The sequence below is a fragment of the Protopterus annectens genome, chromosome 6.part1 (assembly GCF_019279795.1).
Source record: "Protopterus annectens isolate FY-2018-M chromosome 6.part1, PAN1.0, whole genome shotgun sequence".
NCBI classification, from domain to species: Eukaryota; Metazoa; Chordata; order Ceratodontiformes; family Protopteridae; genus Protopterus; species Protopterus annectens.
The window spans coordinates 314,436,137-314,454,208 of NC_056738.1; the positions used below are offsets into that span (position 1 = coordinate 314,436,137).

Sequence of the window (18,072 nt, forward strand, 5' to 3'; positions counted from 1 at the left end):
ATACATTTTATATAAATCTATTAATATTAGACAGTTTATAGAACAGATCCTTAATAGATATTGACATTGGAAACAATTAACAGTCAATATTAGTCTCAGTTCTGTGGCAGTCAGCTTCTGCTGAAATCAGAATGAGAAGACATCAGATTAGATAACAGTGATCTTCTAAGTTTTCTTGTAAAGGCATGAGAAAGAAAGTAATTATTTCAGAAATTTTATACAATAGTTTCAATGTTAGAAAGTAATTATTTCAGAAATTTTATACAAGGGGCGTAGCTAAGATGCCGAGGTGATAGCAGCACTCTTCTGATGTTCTGCCTGTAAAAAATTTTTCTGACAGGATTTTTATGTTCTAACTTAAAAAACTTTGAAGTTTTATCTCACAAGTTATATTTCTTGAGATTGTGGATTATCTACAAAAAAGAAATTAAAGTTTTCAGAGACTTTTATCAATAAATTTCCATTCAGAAGGTTAGTACAACTGGATATAACTATGAGTCATACAAGAGCCTCTCCTCAAGAGAGTTCCATGAAAGAAGAACTTTATACATTAATTTCTAGCATACAGGACCTCTCTGGGAAAATAGATAACTTAGAAAAAATCATGGAGAACATGTAAAAGGAAAGTAAGAAACAAATAGAAGACTTGAAAGAAATTATTACTGAACATTCTGAATAAATAGCAGCCATAGAAGAAACAGTAAATGATGGGAGACAGATGGAAAATGACACTCGGATAGAATTCCTTCTAAAACAAAACAACCATTTACTAGAGAAAGTAGAAGATCTGGAGTCCAGATCAAGAAGGAACAATATTAGAATATATGGGGTACCCGAAAAAATGGAAGGAAGTAGTATGGTCCTGTTTGCAAATTAATGGCTGCCCAAAATATTAAACCTTCCTGAGTCCTTCTCATTCGGGATTGAGAGGCCTCACAGGTCTCTATCCAATACATCTATCTCCAAGAATCCAGCTGCAGTGAGATCTATAATAGTACAGTTTTTATCTACACAGAACAAAGACCTAGTACTGAGAACAACTTGGTCGACTCAATGGGAAAATATAAGGTTTGATAATAACTGAACTTCCACTACAGAAACAAAAAAGAAGAGAATGTGCCCCTCTCATCAAAAATTTGAAAAAGGCTGATATAAAAGCTCAGATCTTATTCCCTGCAAGAATAAAGATTACCCTCTCTGATGGTCACAACGTTTTCAACAACGTTGAAGAAACAACAGATTTTGTTAAAAAAAACAAACTGTTGGACAAAATAGAAGATATGGATATTTCACTTCCAAGTCTGAAAAGACAAGGTATCAATGGCAAATTATTTACAAATGACAAAACCATTAAAAAACGAAAAGGGAAATAAATCTACTAATTCTCACATGTAATATTATTCATCTGACAGAATGTATCTATATGTTATAAAAACAAATGAACAAACTCTAAGTTAAAGGTAAAAATCTTCTTGTTTATATCCTTTTTTTCTCTCACTGGTAATTATAAAAATAGAAATTTATATGAACAGGCTGTTTAATCTGCATATAGTTGCTTATTACTTGATTCGAAGCATATATGGACATAAGTGCTGCTGTTATACTGACATCTTTATATATATATATATATATATATATATATATATATATATATATATATATATATATATATCCATTGTGACTTATGTAGTTTAAAATCTATAAAGAAATATACCCTGGAGGCACAACACCACTTAGTAAAATTATTGCTGGGAGGTGAAAATAATAACTTATGGTTTTTATTTAATGGTGATATACTCTGTGGGTTACATAGAAAGGGAGGGGGAGCAGTAAAAATGCAGTTATTAAAGTGCAGACAGATTTGTCTTTATACCATACTGAAATTAAGAGCAGAATGTAGAGAAATTGATGTTTTATGTTTATAACTGATTCAGTATGTTTAAAACCATAGTGCCTTTGTAGTGTATTTATCAATATAGTGAGCATAGTTTGACTAGCTGTGGCAGTGGCCATTAACATAATAACTTCTTTTTTACCATCAGCACGGTAGTTGTGCATGTTCAGTTCCATTTTTTCTTACTCAGATGCAAAAATCTTGCTAATACTACCCTCAAGACTTTTTTTTACTGCCAGAATGTTCAAAAGCCTCACTTACTAGAGTCTCAAGCACAATAAAGCTGTTTTCTTGCACACAGCGGCTCTCCTGTTGATTTACAGCATGAAGGAAAGAAATGCATGACCTCTGAACCTTTGTCATCACTGTCTGACATTATGCGACAGAAAGGACACCGGATTTCAGTAGCTGGGCTTCACAATGACTGTATAAGCTTTTTTAAGCTTCAGAAATACAAATCCACTCAAAATTGAGCAGGAAAAGATACTGGAAATGTTTTTATTTGCAAGATTATTCAGTAAAGCATTTTGAATATGAAAATAGCATGTTTAATTAACCTAATGGGTACAGATAGTTGTATATAATGCCTCTAATGTCTAGAACTGCCAGCATAAACTGAAGCTGCTTAATAGAAGTAAAATTAAATAATGCTGTAATTTTGGTATATAAATTCACACTATGATGGGTAAAAGGGAAAAAGAAAAGGTTACAATGACACCTTTGTATTTTGAAGTATATATATATATATATATATATATATATATATATATGTGTGTGTGGTACTTTATGGTTATGTGCAAATCTATTGATTCAAACCACAGAAGTTACACGCATGTAAGTTTCTGAAGATTTATGCTTTTTTTGTGTGGATATACAATAGTAAGGAGATATAATAGAGGAAATTTGAAACCTCTTTTACTTGAGTGAATAGCAGAGCATGATAAGGTTCAGAGTTATTAGAGGCATCCCTCTTTTGTTCTTCACAATTCTTATACAATGTTATAATGTACTTAGCAAAAGTTGATATGAAAAATTTTGGTAATTATATAATTCTCATTGTATTCATTTGAAATTTGTGTTAAATATTAGCCAAGTTAAAGTTAGGAGGTCACTATATTTATTGTATTCTGTTGCAAAGTTTTAGTATCAATTACAAAATAAAGAGGGTTTGATATAAGTGTGCTATCAAGTCATCTACAATCTGCAATAGAATATAAGCATAAATTCCTTTGCTTACTTTTTTTTAGTAATGAGTAACAAATGCTCTACTACTTAATACATTTAGAGCTTTTATCATTTGAAAACAAAATGGTTTGTGTCACTGTTACCAGGTACTTCATTTTATGTTCATAGTTGTCTGATTGAGGTAATTAATATGTAATTTAATGACCCCCCCCTAAAAGGTTAATTAGTTTTCTTACACATATTAGGGGAGAGTTGTCATATTTTGACACATACTGTGCTATTCATTAAGCTAAGGCAGAAGCATTAGACTGATAATGGCCAACAATTTTAGGATGGTAGAAGGTGGCTTCAATGGCTTGCTCATTGAACCAGGAATATCATATTCCATGTTTGGAGTTGTATATAGTTATGGATATATATATTAGTTATGTTTAAAGTTATATTTTTGTCCATAATAGAATACATAACACTAAAATGTGTCTTCAAATATGTCTGTTTATAAATGTGTTTCAATTAATACTAATGGCCTTAATAATAATAATATAAAGAGAGGAAGTTTATGTAAATATCTTAAAACAAAGTGGACATGCTTTCATACAAGAAACTCATTTAATAGAAATGGATGTGAATAGAATGTTTTTAATGGATACTCAATACTTGTTGAATCTCATTACCAGACCAAGAGAAGGGGCACTATGATCTTGTGGAAAAAAATCCCTACCCTTACCTAAAGTTATTGACTCATATTCAGACAAAAATGGTATGTTGAATATGGTAACATTAGAGATAAACAGAAACTATATAACTTTAGTTAACGTATACTGGATACTTGGTATCGGAGCAGAAACAGCAAATGTTTAGAATTAGTCTTAATTAAAGCTAAAGGAGACATTACATGTACAGGAGACTTTAATTGTATCCTTTCTAAGAATGACACTACTAAAAATGGTAATCTTAGATTGTCGGCCACAGCCAAAAAGCTAAACAATTTTATAAGCACTTCAGATATGAGGGATATCTATGCCATAAGAGAGTCAAAATCCCTTCCATATACTCATTACTCTTTTATAGGTTTGGTACGCAAACAACTATAGATAAGATATTTGTTACCATTGACTTAATATCCAAGATACAGGAAGTTATGATCAGCTCATGCCCACTATCCGACCACGACGCTATCTTCTTTAAAGTACACATAACACCTAGGAAATTGATTTTCTGGCAGAGATTACCTGCATATATTGCTAAGCTAAAAGATTTTAGAGAATGGCTGTTAAATTAAAAGAAATAAAATCTTTTATTGATATCAGTGATAATAATGAGACAACTTCCAGAATTATACACTGGGATACATTAAAATCATATTTATATGGTAAAATTAAAAGTTGGCATTTAAACAAAAGGAAGGAATGGGACAAGGCGTTAATAAGAATACAATGAAAAATAGATATATTAAAAAAGAACTTAGACACAAAAGATGTTGCTAGAATTGCTGAAATAAAACAACTGAACCTGACGTACACAGAGATTTTGAACCACAAAGTAGCAATAAATCTAGAGAGAATAAGATTACAAACATATTCAACCAATCCTAATATGTATAGACTTGCAGTTAAATCTAAAAGCTTGACAAACGCCAATCACATTAAAGAAATTGTAGGTAATTCCAAGAAGAAACCTAAACATATAACTGATCTAAAAGAAATGCTAGAGGCCTTTAGAACACATTATGAAACAGTAAATAGCACCAGTTTCAAATAATATTGACAACACTCTGAAGGATGAATTTTTGAAAGACAAAATAAAGAAAAAATTAACAGAGGAACAAATCACTGGACTACTTAAACCAATATCATTAAAGGAACTAAAGGAAAGACTACAAAACATGAAAAGCAATAAGGCTCCAGGTCTTGATGGACTAATAGGAGAAATATATAAGATACTTCCAGATAAGACTCTAAGGATTTAATTGATGCTTTTGAAGAATTCAGAAAGAATGACAGTGTTTTCCCTTCATGGAAATATGCCATGATTTCACCCATCTTAAAGCATGACAAAGACCCTAATTTAGGGACTTCTTATCACCCTATTTCTCTTTTGAATGTGGACTACATGATTTTTACATCACTTTTGACAGGTAGATTAAATCACTTTTTGCCAAAAATAATAGATGATCAAACAGGGTTTATCTTGCACAGAAAGATCCAAGATAATTTCATTTGACTTCTAACCTTAATAAATTATGCAAAAAAAAAAACAAAAAAAAAAGAATTAGCAATCATTAGTTTGGATCTGGATAAAGCTTTTGATTCTATAAGTTGGCCATATTTATTTAAAGTATTAGAAATGTATAATTTTTCTTCCAATTTTATAAAACTGTTAAGCAAATTATATACCACTTTTATATCATATATTAAAATTGGAGCCTTTTTATCAGGACCACTTAAAATATTGAAAGGCACCAAGCAAAGGTGTCCTGTATCTCCCTTATTATTTGCTATATCAGTGGAACACTTAGCTAATTATATAAGAACTAATGACAAATAATTATCTTTTACGTTAATGCAAACTATAATTCTAAAATTCAGCTTTTTGCTGATGATAATTTATTAACAATTGGGGACATAGACTCTTCAATTGAACACATTATAAAATGTCTACATAATTTTGAAAAGATTTCTGGCCTAAATTTTAATCATAACAAAACAAACTATTTTGCTGAATAAAAAAACAAACCCTATCCTGGAAAAATATAGTAATTTTAACTGGGTGAATACTATGTTTAAATATTTAGAGATATATATATATAAACAAATTGGAAAGATACTATACAAATAAATTACACAATGTTAATAAACACTGTCAAGGATCACTTAAACAAATGGAATAAAATGTTCTTTACCATGGAGGAAAGGTTAACCTTAATTAAAAAGATTTTGTTCCTTAAAATTTTGTATATCTTCCAAACCATAATAGCTTCTCCTACCAAAAAATTTAATGAAGCCACTTAACTCTTTATTGGTTAAATTCCTCTGGTTTCCAAAAAAAACAAGAATTAGTCACGCATGGCATTACAGAAAATGGGAAGATGGTGGAATAGTTTTCCACACTTAGAACTATATGCAGAATCAGTTATTATTAACATTATAAGTACACATCTAATTGGAAAAATCTACATAAAACAATATTAATAGATAGTAGTGGGGAAACAATAAACAATGAAATGTTTTCTAAAGCAGAAAAAGGTTATCTGGTCATAAAAAGCTTTTGCTATAACACAAGTAAAAAAGAAAAATTTTCTCCCTTTGTTGATTACATAGCAAAGAACATTACAAAAAATAATAAACAAAGAATACAATATGAGAGACCTGTTATTTTTAATGTTTTCTATAGCATTTACAAACAAATGTTTGGACTCTTACAACATGGGAAAAATACGAGAAATGAAAAGAAATGGATTAGTATTCTGGTATCAATTTCTTGACTCCAACTATATACAGGAGGCCACTTCCCTCATAGCAAGATATAACATAAATCAAAACAATTGGCTAAACATACAGACATTCAGAGAATATATAGTAAATGAATTTAAAATAAAGTCAAATAGTGAAATCCACATCTAGACCCAAAATTTTCTCACTTTTTTGCAAAATGAATACATTATGCAATAATGATGGGTTTTCATTGTGAAGATTATATAGGACATTATGAACAGACACACAAATCCCAGATGAATCTTTATGGAATTACGCAGAAAAGGTTAATAAATTCAGTTTTTCAGAAAAGGAGAAAGCAATAATACTTAAATCAGTTAATAATACCACATCATCTTCCTTTTGGAAAATCTACACATGGAAATTGATTCACAAAAGTTTCTTTACTCCTCATAAAGTGGCACTGATGTCGGGAAATGAAATATCTGAATGCTAGAAATGTGAAGAAACAGTATGTGCAGAGTGGACACATGTTTATAGAATGTAAAACTGTAATCCCTTTTTGGCTGCAATTTAAATCCTTTATAAAAGCATTGTGGTCGGATAAATGTGAAGTGACTGACTCACTGTTACTATTTAACACTCCGATACCAGCATACATTCCAGGTACACAAGTGCACCTTCTCTGGTCCCTGCTTGCAATAGCAAGAAAAACTATTACCTCAAATTGGAAGAGTAAAAAAATTATATAATTTGTGGAATATATATCATTGAACAAAACTGTATGTAATAGAGAATTGTTGACTATAACTTCAAGAACTTCAAGAATGATACATAAGCAACGGGCTTGGTTAAAACTTAAAAAATTGTTAGATAAATTCAAGATCAATAAATAAAATATGCTGGAAAAAATAAGAGATCAAATGGTAAACTGAGGTCCTTTCTGACTGTTCTCATTACTGCTCAATTGCACAATGAAAGCCCCTATGTGCTTCTTGGAAGTAGTAATGATGTTTTATACTGTGTTTACAAATTGTACTTTCAGTAATGCATCCACCTCAAATAACCATCTTCATCAATTTTAGCACTTTTTCTAGTCAAAACATAAGTCAAGCAGCAGTTTAGCACCTGCTGCCATGTTTGGGGCCTTGGAAGCAGAAGAAAACACATGCTTACTAGTGTGTAATGACCAAACAAACTTTCCATTTGTAGTCAGTATGTAAAAGATGAATATGTATGCTGAAGGGGTCACTTATTAGCAAAAGCAGGCATTTTTGCATGCAGATGGGGTCACGTATTAGCAAAGGCAAGCTTTTTTTTGGGGTTCCTGTCAGATGACCAAAGACACATTATAACAAATGCACCTTGGTCGAACTTAAAACAATGAAAACGCAAAATAGCAAAGGGGCTTTTAAACAAATTCTTTCCCAGGGAAATAATTCTCTTGGCCGCTTCCATTACTTTGCCATTATCGGCACTGTAGTGCAATCTCGGAGTTGGTATATTTAAGTAGGGGGGTGTGGGGGCACAGCTCCCCACATTGGGGGGTGTGGAGGGCGAAGCCCTGCTTTTGGAACAGCAATTTTTTTCCCCTTGGAAAAAAAATCGCTGTTCTGAGCTTTTGAGATTGTAAGCTTTCGCTTACATGGGTTCGATTATTCATTGTTCGCTTTTTTAATATATAATATAGATATAATATGGACCCTTTTTTGCATACATAAAACAATCAGATGAGCCATTGCAGTTTCTAATGGTAGGAACATTCTTCATTGATTGAGACAGATGAATATATATTGCACAGAACTCCCAGTGGCCACAATAGATCATCAATACAGTCACTATAAAATTAAAGCTGGGAGAATCCATAATAATAATAAACAAGCCAAACTCAAAGTCCATAAGGCAAACATTATGACCTTGCAATTGCTCCATTGTACAGTAAATAGACATGTACTTCATTGGAGGTTGCAAGGAATTCATGAGATTGCCATATCTGTCCTGGGCAAAAATTAGTGATGTATCATCTAGGATAAAAAAAAAATGATTGAGAAATTATGATGAACAACCACCTTCCTCACAGGTATTTATCATGATAACGTGGGATAAATAACTGAATGTCCTAGCAACCGTAAGAGAATCGCATCTGCATAGTGAAATCATTTAATCGCCTAGACCTTGAGGCATTCAGCACTATTCCACGAGGAATATTTGACAAATAAAAAGCACTGCATGTTTATATACATGATGCATATAATATAGAGGATTATGAGTTGGTTGCCAATCATAATAGGCTTATTATGTGTTCGAGACATGGATACCAGGTGCCAAGAAATTCACTCTCAAGGTGAATCTTTGCATCCATGTCAAGAGCACATAATAAAGCCATCCTCTTTCATGTTCAGTATTTGTGGTTACTTGTTGAGTGTGTGCACAACACTGATTTTGGTAACACAGAATAAAGGGTTATTATTGGCGATTGGAGACCAGATCATAACTCTTTGTAGTGCAATGAGTTTTATCTGCTCCATGTACTACTAGTAACAAGAAAAAATTGCTAAGCATTTTGCTGGCTTTCAAAGCTGTAAAGCACTTAGTGAGTGCTGTCAGAAAGTGTAATAAGAGATTTTGTTATGTTAGAAAAAGTCAGAGACACATTGACACAGACAGCAGGCAGAAACAACTCTGTTTTTTTTATTTTTCCACTGTTGTTTGCTGGTCAGTACTTGTACGTTTAAATGCCCAGTGAAATGCCAATCTTAACGAGTGAAGCAGGGAGTGCTTAACATTTAAGATCAGGTCTCACACTATAAAAGCTCTTAACTGATTTGTCTTTTTCCAGATATCGGAGAGTAATCACTGCAGTCCATGCACTGCATATATTTAGTATATAGTCCTGTCATTCTTCATTGTGATACATCACTGTATATTGAATTGATAAAGCACTTGTTAAGATATCTGACAGAAAAAACACAAGGGAAGAGGTTTCCTCTATGTCCTAGTGGTAGTTATCATTGATGTCCTACAGGACTTTTCTTTTGAGCTATTCTTGTCTAATATGAAAGTTGGAAAAAGTCTCTCTTTAGCCATATATACAGATTAATGCACACTGGGTGACATAATTATTGAAATTCCCCAAAATGACCTACAAAAATACATACATGTTGCAGTAGTAATGACATCACCTCGTAGTAATGACATCACCTCTAATGTCAGTAAAAGAAGCAGCATGAGACTTTGCAGATTGGGCACATTATGATTACAAAATAAATGGCCAAAGCAGCGAAAATGACATAATAATTAAATATCTAGGGAGAGTAGTAGGCAGCAGTTTAAAAATCGACAAAACAAAAACCTGGAACCTCACCATAGAGGTTAGAAGCAGATAACATCGGGGGTAAAAAAGGTTCTATTTGGCAAAATCCAAAGTTAGTACAGAGGAACCTTTACATTATGCATTCTCTTCTTCAAGCAAATATAAAATAAAAATATATCCCACCATCTAAAGCATGCCCTTTAAGAACCCTGTTGTAAATTATACAAGCAATGTTCAATAACATGTATTTAATAACTGTTTTTACACCTAGCTATATAGTTGCCCTTAATCATGTTACAGGTATTAAAATAGACATTTACATTTAAGTACTGGCAACTCTAGATTCTAACCTGTATTGTCTGTATGATTTTACTGTAAGCATCTTATGTGTACTTGTCATCCACAGCATCTTTCTCAGCAATTCATAAACCTAAGGATTCTGATTTACACACTAAATTCCAAAGACAAGTGTCTGGTGTGTGTCTCCCCAGGCCTATGCTAAAAATGGGTTCTGTCTCAGTTGGACTTTCCCTTTAAACAAATGTTAAGTAAATAAATTAAATGTAATATTCTCTTTAAGGTCTATTGTGTGCTTAAGGGGAAACTAGAAAATTAAATGTTAAATAAGTAAGGACTGCTAAATAAGTGATACTGAGTGAACATTGGGTATTTAAAGTTAGTCACAGACACCAACATTTTACATCTGCATAGTCTTTGTTTGCCATCTTCAGAGGTCTTACTGACATGAGAACAACTCCACCTCTTCATCAAAAATGATGCTACAGGCACTTGGGACATACACACATGATGTCTGCTGTACCATTTCCAATATACTTGTAAAGCAGCAGCTATACTACACAGCCATATTGCCTTTAATGGGCATTGGCCTAATTTATTCCTTGTTAGCCTACACAATGTGAGGAATCCTTGTAGCCTGTTTATAGAATCAGCGTCATCAACCCATTGATTTATCTGTTTCCACTACCATTGTTGGGATAAATACGCAATATGTGATTATCTATACACAAGTACACACACACACATACGTGCGCACATGTGTGTGTGGGTGTATAATATATATATGTGTATATATATATATATATATATATATATATAAAATCTTGTAACCCACGGGATGTCTGCCAAACCAAATAATACAATGAAAAAACCACGTCCGGTCACACGAAGCAGTCAATGAAGGTAGCCACTCACAGTAGTATACCAAGTAATACGACAGGAGCCACAAGTAGGAAATTAGTAAAATTCTTTATTGCACAAAAACACACCGATTTAGCGCTTTCTTTTCCCAAACAGGAAACTTCATCAGAATCTATTACATCATATCCCTACTTGTTTAAATAGTTAGCCTCTGTTTTTCCTTGGATGACATCCAAATGCTTTAAGTTTAAAACTCACATAAATTCCATATACATATTCCTTATACACAATGTAATAATTACTAAAATTTCTATATAAAACTACTTAAAAATGCTATATTGCTTAAACATATCTATTATTTACACCTAAATATCAAAAAATATATGTATAAATATATAAATAAATTACACTTTTATTTAATGAAAAATATATAAAAAATATACTGCCTCCTATCTGTCTCCTTCATATTGCAACATTGTTATATATACACAGATATATAACATGGTCAAATAGGAGGCAGTATATTTTTCATTAAATATATATATGTATATATATATATATATATATGTATATATATATATATATATATATATATATATATATGTATATATATATATATATATATATGTATATATATATATATATATATATATATATATACATGGAAACCATTCACTAGAACGAAAGTGCATTAAATCGAAAAGGAAATGTAGCAACCCACTAGTACGAAACAACCCTGTGTCCACTTGTACAAATGACACTACAGCAAAGTTCTGAAATATGTATTTTGCAAGTGAAACCCTCAATATTACACCCATTATTTACTATATAAGTCATTAAAGCACACTCATATTGTCTATAAAGTCTTCTCACAAAACATAACTCGGAGTAAATTGAACTACGTAAATTGAAATGTGAAGCAATACATGAAATACATGTAAAATACGTGAGGGCTCTACATCTTTAATAAATGTGAAATAGCTCAAACATATTCTACATTTGTGTACTCATTTCTATGATCAAAAATGTGTTTGAACTGCAATTCCCGTTGTAACAATGCTCTTCTCTTTGGTGAAGGAGGGAACCCCTAAGTTCATTTGTCCTATTCTGTTCCCTTACAACTGTCAACATAACATGCCTAATATCTGACATATCTTTCCCAAGTAGGCACTTAAATCGGCGATGCCATGTCTCAATGTTGTTTTGAGTTCTGGGCAAACATAACTCGTTCAATATAGCTACGTTCCAAAAGTGGACTGGGAACAGAGGTGGAAATCTAAATTGGGTTATGTGACTGGTGCTAAACTTTCGTAGTTTACCCAATACATACCATTCGGTAAAATAGCAGAGTATTGGTTCACCCTCTGTTGGAAATTCCTTCTTTAATTCAGCAAATTTTGGTAACACGTCATCTTCATTAATAAAAGCCAAAGCAGCCAATTTCTTAACTGCTAACTGAAAAGTCATAGATGAATTATAAAGACTACCCAATCCCAGGCTCTGGATCTTCCTCCATAGGTTATGGCCAAAGTGGAAAAAACACCCCTTAGGTGTGACATTTTGCATATTTATCTTGACACTTTTCAGCGCAGCAATTTCAAAATCACGTAGTATGTAGGCTACTCTATAATGTAGCTTTTCACTAGATAGTAAATATAATAATCCACTCCACAGGTAATTGTAAGACTTCAGTGACTTTTTTGCCATTAAGCAATAAACCAACGGTACGCTTTTGCTATTGGATCCAAATTTAATAAATGCATGGATTGTGTACAGCTGTCTACAATTCTTATTGTTAACTAAGTACGTACCGTCCATTAGCCAACTAGTGGCTTCAGCTAAGTCTACTAGATTTTGTTGAGTTGTGAACAACACTACAATATTATCTTGGTTAGAGTCGCTCAACGTCTTTTGCATAAATTGTCCAGTCGTTAAGGGAAAATCAGCTAAACTGATATCTAACAAAGTGACAGGCCATTTAACCTGTTTGCCTCTGATTTTGCTATGAGTTCTCTTAACTTGCTGTTACATATCTGTTCTACTAGGCATTGCTGTTGCAAACTCTAGTGGAGTAGATGCTAACGCGTCATCTTCTATTATACAAGTAGAATCATTAGAAACAGATGCACGTTATTTCACTTTATGACAGACAATGTACCTCTCTATTTCAGACGGGTCTGCAGGATGGTTGTGTTGTACCAACTTCACCAACTCTTCTCCAGAGGTACTAGTACATGTAATTGCTCTCCCCTTGCATTGCTCCGTCATTTTACACTTACAACACCAATACTTTCTACTTATAGTACACTTTTCCAGGTAGTAGATAAAGCTTTCAGTTATGAGAAGATCCTTTCCTTTCCTTGATTTTGTAGTCTGATATACTTGTCCTATCAGTCCTGGGCTGGATGTTATGGTGTTTGCTATGTTGCTGTGTTCAGCGTAGAACATAGTATGAATAACGTCTACCATATTTATGATATACTGCTTTTAATTACTTGTTTGAGTGTAATTTCGTGAAATTGCATACGAATTACGCAGCTTCGATTTAGTGTTATTTGTACAAGTGGATTTTCGACACAGTGTTGTTTCGTACTAGTGAGTTGCTACATTTCCTTTTCGATTTAATGCACTTTCGTTCTAGTGAATGGTTTCCATATACATATATATATATATATATATATAAAAATAAATTTAGATATATGTATACACACCCACATTTATAATACAGTTTTTTCAGGCTGTGAAGACTACTAATTTGGGTTGCTTGGCTAGGCTTATAAGGGCCATAGTGGTTGTTAGTCTAGTATACACCTACGAAAGCATATTTTTCTTTAACTTTCTGTATAATTACAAAATGTCTGTATAAATTCCTAGCCAGCTGCCATCTGACATAGATCGTGAAAACCTCAACATAAGCCTATACTGAAAAAGTGGGAACCAAGGATAAACAGCTATACACCTGCAGAAAATATTTCAAGAGGCAGCTGATCAAAACTTTTTTTTGCAAATAGAAGGCAAACACATTTAAGGGATGTGTGAAGAACCAAATGATAGATGCCAGGATGCGACAAATGATGAGCTACATAATCATACTGAGCCAAAGAAAAATGCAGAATATGAGATACATGGGCACCCTAGTAATATGTGAAGACTGAATGCTTGCACTTCAGTTACCCACTGTTCAACCCTTCGACAAGTGAAGTTCTTCCATAGAAAATCCAGTGTCGGTGAGATATGATGACAGTGATGCCTTTTTTGTGGGAATTTCACCCTTTGTGTTGGTATATATACGTTTGGGGGGTGCAGGGGGGCTTGCTTCCCCTGCAAAAATCACTTAAGAAAAATGTTTTTAGGTATCTTTTTTTTTTTTTTTTTTTTTTTTAAGCAAAAACAGTTCAAGAATTCCAATCCTCAGTGCATTGGCTTTCATTGATCCATAGTGGAAGCAAGATGCACATGTTTAAGAATGCAAGGCAAAATGAGGCTACATTCACACAGATGTATTGCATCAGACTATGGACACTAACAAGAAACTATGAGTTTGCAGATATTAATAAAGAAATAAAAAGTCAAATAATGCATTCTGCAGCAGTGAAATAGTAAGAAGAAGAAAAGCTCAAATGAACCACAAATGAGACAAAACAAGTTGATGGACTTTGTTAGATCCTTAACCATATCCAAACTCCATGCAAGTAAAACATAAGATGTCACAAAAAATAAGTGAAATAGAGGGAAGAAAAAAGATGAACAATGAAGAGAACAAGAAACAAGATGAAGTGAAGTGAAAAGATAGGAATCTAAAATGCAACAAATACAGTGCAGCTTCTCTGATGGACAGCATCTTTACAAGGGAAAGTCCCTCCCATTTGTAAGGTATGTGCAAAATGCAGAAAACACAGTACTTTGCAGACCTTTGCAAACCTTTGCAAAAGTAAAAAGTAAAAACACCACTAGCAAACTCCAATACACAGACTGCATGCCATAGACAGCCAGTGAGGCAACATAGGATAAAGTATGTAATGAATGTACCATATTTCAATAGTAGCAGAGCAGATAGTGAATGTAGTAATACAGAAAACAACACGAGACTGCAAAAGAAATAGGGAACACAGTGTGAAGAAGGTAGAGTAAAAGTAAAGACACAAAAACTGGAGAAACATTTTGGTACTTACCAAGGTCTCAATGATCATAACATGAGAGGAAGATTTAAAAGGTTGAAACCAAAAAACAACACTGAAAAATTAAATACCAGGTTTATTTGTGCAAATAAACTAAACCAGCCTAGATTAATAGCTGTTCCACAGCAGAAGACTGAAGGAAACTGTCACTAAATGCTTTTTCAGGGTTCTACGAGTCAAAGAAAACACCATACTGCATTACAGTACATCAAGTTAATTGGCTACAGTATGAATGCAACAGAATAAGCTTGTGCACATACAAATGTCAGAGCTCTCAAAAGTACCCTGAATAGTTACATCACTGATCTGTACAAGCCCGTATACAATAAAGAGTATTTGTTGGTTGTCAAAGATGGTTAATACTCCTGTCTGCAGAACCAGTTGTTTACATACTCTCACATGTGGTTGCAATATACCAACTCTTAACAAGTAATCATAAATCTGGCAGTATAATAATCTGTGAAAATAGGCAGCAATACATCCTTTAAGAGCTATATATTAAACTTAATTTGAAACGGGCAGTATGTTAACCATAGAAAAGTGACTCCAATGGGCTAATAGAGCATTTCATATAAAATATCAGCAATGAACTAGGATTGCCAGAACTAAAGGTATCCAGATAGAACAGACACCTTACTGTATGCTGAATGCCTAAAGAAATTATGACATAATGATTAAACAGCACCTACAAGCTTACTGTTCAAACACATTTTAAGAAATGAGATACATTATGTGGCTGAACCTGTTGTGAAAACATATGAAGATATCAGGAGAAAAAACTAAACTGACACTTTTTTCAGTCCAGACTTCTATCACATAAAAAATATAGAGTGGTCAGTGACTGCAGGTGACAAGTAAAATAAATTCTGCCACCCATTGTTGTTCATTTAAATAAATGTAGGATATGCTGGCAGAGAAGAAATTAACTATAGCTTTGACTCGGGTACAGAAATGTTAACAAATAAAGAGACCTCTGAGGGCTTATCTGATAGAATAATACAAATACCCAATGCCTAGAAGATACCAGAGGACTGCAAACAGTGAAGGTGAATAACTACTTTTATCCATCCGTTATTTGAAATAACTGTTTTAGAGTAAATTTGAAAAGTAACATCTAAATTAATTTATTAATGAAAACTTGTTTTCATTGAGTATGATAGACTGAATGAAGATGTTTAATAGTTTCTTGAAATATGAAATTAGGACTCCATTTTTTTTTATTCCATAGGTTCAGGTACTAGGCTATCGGTCCTAGGGCCTATACAAGCCTATCCGTACAAATTCCCTGACTATTTCTTCCCACAGTATTTACTTCCCCGGACCCCTGTCTAGCAGGGCGACTGACGTGATCCCCTGGCTGAATTTCCTATCTGCCATCCAATCGTCAAGGGTCCTTTTGAAGAGGGCCAAAGAGATACTCTGCTTGACATGTATGGGCAGTCAATTCCAGAGTCTGGGGAGTCTCTGGGTCAGGAACCTATCCCTCCAGCATGTTTTGTATATTGTGATGACAAGGTTTAGATCCCTGGAGCATGTGTCTCTGAGGGATTGGGATTTCTTTGTGTAGCATGTCCAACAGCTCTGGGTTTGACATAGCCTTGTATATTAAACAGAGATCGCTTCTGAGTAGACGATATGTGACAGAGTATAGCTGGAGCTTTTTTAGACGGTCAGCATAGGGCATTTGCTTTAGGGCTGTGATTCTTTTAGTGAGGTATTTCTGTGGCCTTTCTAGTTGTTGCAGATGTCTTGAGAGGTACATACCAAACGGGGCATTATATTCTGTAATGGGTCTAATGAGGGATGAGTACAGTGGGACAATGACCTCCTTTTTTCTGGAATGAAAAGCCCTTAGTGATGAGGTGTGCCACATAGAAGGATTTCCTTACTGTTGTGATGATGTGGTTGTTGAAGGTGAGACCGCTGTCCACCTGTGTCCCTAAGTCTCACTTTTGGTGTTTATTGTACTGCCACCTATGTAGTAATTCACGGGTACATGTTTTTTCCCAAAGGGGATAACTATACATTTCTTGGCATTGAGCTTGAGCCCATGGCTCTGGCACTAAGCATCTGTTTCTGTAAGGCCCTTTTGTAGAATATCCACATCATTTGGCGATTCAATAATGGCTCCCAGTTTGCAATCATCTGCAAACTTTGTTAGCCAGAGTCCCTTAGTGTTGGCCTGTACTTCAGAGAGGTAGATGCCAAACAAGAGTGGTCCCAGGACTGAACCCTGAGGTACTGCACTTGTCACTTGTCTGGAGCTGGATTTGGAGTCGGCTACTTTTACAGTGTGGGTTTTGTCAGTAAGCCAGTTGGCAACCCATCGAGTGACATAGGGATTAATGCCCAGCTTAGTAAGTTTATCTATGATTCCAGAGTGGGGGATGGTGTTAAAGGCCTTGGCGAGGTCCAGATATTCTGTGTGGACCGCCTTACCCTCGTCCACAGCTCTGGAGACTGATTCAAAGAAGTTTTTTTCTTTCTAACACTTCTTCCTCTGTTATTTTCAAACTAAAATATGAATTTCATTCAGAAAAGAAAAATATACTTTCATCTAATTGAACTATTGCCCGTCATGGCATGAAAAAATTATATTATAAATGTGGGTATGTAACGGAATCCACACAAAAAAAAAGCAATGGTTGACTCAGGATAAAATGGATCCACAAATCTTTTTAATATAAACATCACACTCACGATCAAAAATATAAAACAATTAAAACCTGTTGGTACACACTACTAAGAGCTTTCATCCGGATCCACCAGACTTCATCAGAGTTGTACACAAACAAAGGTAGCAACATTAAATAACCCTTTCTATTAACTAATGAATTCAAACCAGCTAATCCTTGCAAGCAAACAGGACTCCCTCAAAGGTATATTACCAAATGCTTTATTGCACAAACA

General features: G+C 33.8%; 1 protein-coding gene across 1 annotated transcript in view; it reads left to right on the forward strand.

Moving 5' to 3' along the window:
• TRPT1 (tRNA phosphotransferase 1) overlaps nt 1-18,072 on the forward strand; it is a 250,619-nt gene that overhangs the window by 21,833 nt on the left and 210,714 nt on the right. The window lies entirely within an intron of this gene.